The following is a 2782-nucleotide window of genomic DNA, read 5'->3' as shown; positions in this document are numbered from 1 at the left end:
AAATTTAATAATAAAAAAATAAGAATCCAACGTGCAAGAGGTTAGATGTCCCGTCACTGTCCAGTCACTGTCTGTGGAGATGTACATGGACAATTTCATGATCTCATGGAACTTTTTAGAATTGGTGACAAATCACCAGATACAAATTACTTGTTTATGGGAGATTATGTTGACAGAGGATATTATTCCGTTGAAACAGTTACACTGCTTGTAGCTCTTAAGGTTCGCTACCGTGAATGCATCACCATTCTTAGAGGGAATCATGAGAGCAGACAGATCACACAAGTATTTGTTTTCTATGATGAATGTTTAAGGAAATACGGAAATGCAAATGTTTGGAAATATTTTACAGATCTTTTTACTATCTTCCTTTCACTGCCTTGGTGGATGGACAGATCTTCTGTCTGCATGGTGGCCTCTCCCCATCCATAGATTCAGTGGATCACATTAGAGCCGTTGATCGCCTACAAGAGGTTCCCCAAGAGGGTCCAATGTGTGACTTGCTGTGGTCAGATCCAGATGACCGAGGTGGTTGGCACATATCTCCCCGAGGAACTGGTTACACTTTTGGACAAGATATTTCTGAGGCATTTAATCATGCCAATGGCCTCACTTTGGTGTCTAGAGCTCACCAGCTGGTAATGGAGTGGTATAACTGGTGCCATGACTGGAACGTAGTGACAATTTTCAGTGCTCCAAACTATTGTTACCGTTGTGGTAACCAAGCTGCAATCATGGAACTTGATGATACTCTAAAATACTCTTTCTTGCAGTTTGACCCAGCACCTCGCAGAGGTGAGCCACATGTTACCTGTCATACCCCAGACTACTTCATGTAATGAAATTTTAAACTTGTACAGTATTGTCATGAACCATATATTGACCTATTGGAAGTGGGAAGAGCAACAGTAACTTCAAAGTGTCTGAGAATAGTTAACATTCAAAAAAACTTGTTTTCACACGGACCAAAAGATGTGCCATATAAAATACAAAGCCTCTTGTCATCAACAGCCGTGACCACTTTAGAATGAACCAGTTCATTTCATGCTGAAGCGACATTGTTGGTCAAGAAACCAGTTTCTGGCATAGCGCTATTTGTAGTTACTTTGCTTTCTCTGAGAGACTGCAGATACTAAGATGTAAACATTAACACCTCATGAATACAATTTAACTTCCATTTAGCTATAGCTTTACTCAGCATGACTGTAGATAAGGATAGCAGCAATCATTGGAGCTTAATCAACATTTTTAAAAATAAATACCAAGGCCTCCCCTCTACTTGTGAGTTTTGAAATCGTTTTGTTTCTTTTCAGGAATACTGTTTTAATTTAATTGTATAATTTGTCTGCACTCAGTTTCTTTCCCTTCTCAATCTCAACCCCATGTTGTTCTTTGTTATTGTCAGAACCTGGTGAGTTCTTCTGAACAGAACTGTTCTCCCTTCTTTCCCCCTAAAAGACAATGTTACTGCACAAGAGCACTGCAGTGTTTTTCATAATAAACTTGTGAACTAAGAACCAGAAAGGTCAAATTTTAATTGTATCGATGGGCAAGATTGGTGCTGTTTAGTAAAAAGATAAATCAGTTAATTGATTTAATTTCAGAGTTGTAGAATTCTAGTCGAAAATAAAAATCAAGGCCACCATGTAATTTCTCTGGTAACTGTTTACCAATTCCTCAGACTAATGCAGGACTGTCCTCCAGATTTGTACTTGTCAGATTAGCCATTATGCTCTTGGTGGGTTCTTCCTCAGTCTGAAATTGTCTGCAAGAAAGGAAATCTGTGTTCTACTTCAGTAGGCCCTGATTGTAAAACCATAAAATGGAGATTTAAAAAAAAAAAAAAGCTCCAGGAATCAACTGTCTACCAGTTACCACATTTCAACTTAGAGATGCAGTCCTGGATGTGCTCACCAATCTGTGTCAGGTATATTGGACGATAGCTGCCTAGCTGACTGACTGGAAGAGATCCTTTTTTATTTATTTTTTTTTCTATTAACAAGAAAAGTAACTGAACAGAATTTGGAAACTGTAGAACAATTTCATTGATATCACATATAAACAAAATACTGCTGACGATCATCCAAAAAGGGCTAGAACAGTACATCAACAATAAACTGTCAAAGGTTCATGTGCCATTTAGAAGAGGCTCTCACACCAGGGATAACATTGCTGATGTCATATTGATCCTGGCTGAAAACAGAATACCGAAAGTATGTTTATGTTTTATAGACTATGCAAAGTCATTTGACTGTATGAATCATAAAAAAAAATCTATGCATAACATTGAGGAGAATGGAAATCCCAGAATGTTTGATTGTTGTCACACAGAATCTATACCTAGACAAAAGTCTTTTCTCTGAATGTAATAGTGCATGGTTTAAAATCAGGAAGACTGGCACAGATGTATCCTTTCTTCACCTATTCAGCTTTATACTCAGTAAATAATTTATGAAGCTGGACTTTGGGAAGGAGAAAACTGACATTGTTATTGGAGAAAGACTCATCAATAACTTGTGTTATGCAGATAACACACCCTTGCTCTCTGAAAGTGAGGAGGACTTGAAGAAAGACAATCATTGGTATAGATTATATCTCAATATCAAGAAAACAAAGATTCTCACTACTGATGCACTAGGTAACAATGCCATGATAGATTAAGAATTGAAGTTATCAATGATTTAGTTTTTTTTGTATGAACAATCAACACCATTGATATCAGTAGTCAGGAAACATAGTACTTTGAGAAGGTACTGCTGCAGACCCCTCCAAAGTATTGAAG

General features: G+C 37.5%; 1 pseudogene; it reads left to right on the top strand.

Annotated features, from left to right (window-relative positions):
* The window catches only part of LOC102860781, a 4130-nt pseudogene extending 3291 nt beyond the window's left edge, over nucleotides 1-839 (top strand).
* Nucleotides 840-2782: the final 1943 nt, after the last annotated feature.

Source organism: Elephantulus edwardii, unplaced genomic scaffold (genome assembly GCF_000299155.1).
Source record: "Elephantulus edwardii isolate Elephantulus edwardi_28Jun2011 unplaced genomic scaffold, EleEdw1.0 scaffold00399, whole genome shotgun sequence".
In the NCBI taxonomy this organism is placed as follows: Eukaryota; Metazoa; Chordata; class Mammalia; order Macroscelidea; family Macroscelididae; genus Elephantulus; species Elephantulus edwardii.
This window is presented reverse-complemented; position numbering and strand designations above follow the sequence as displayed.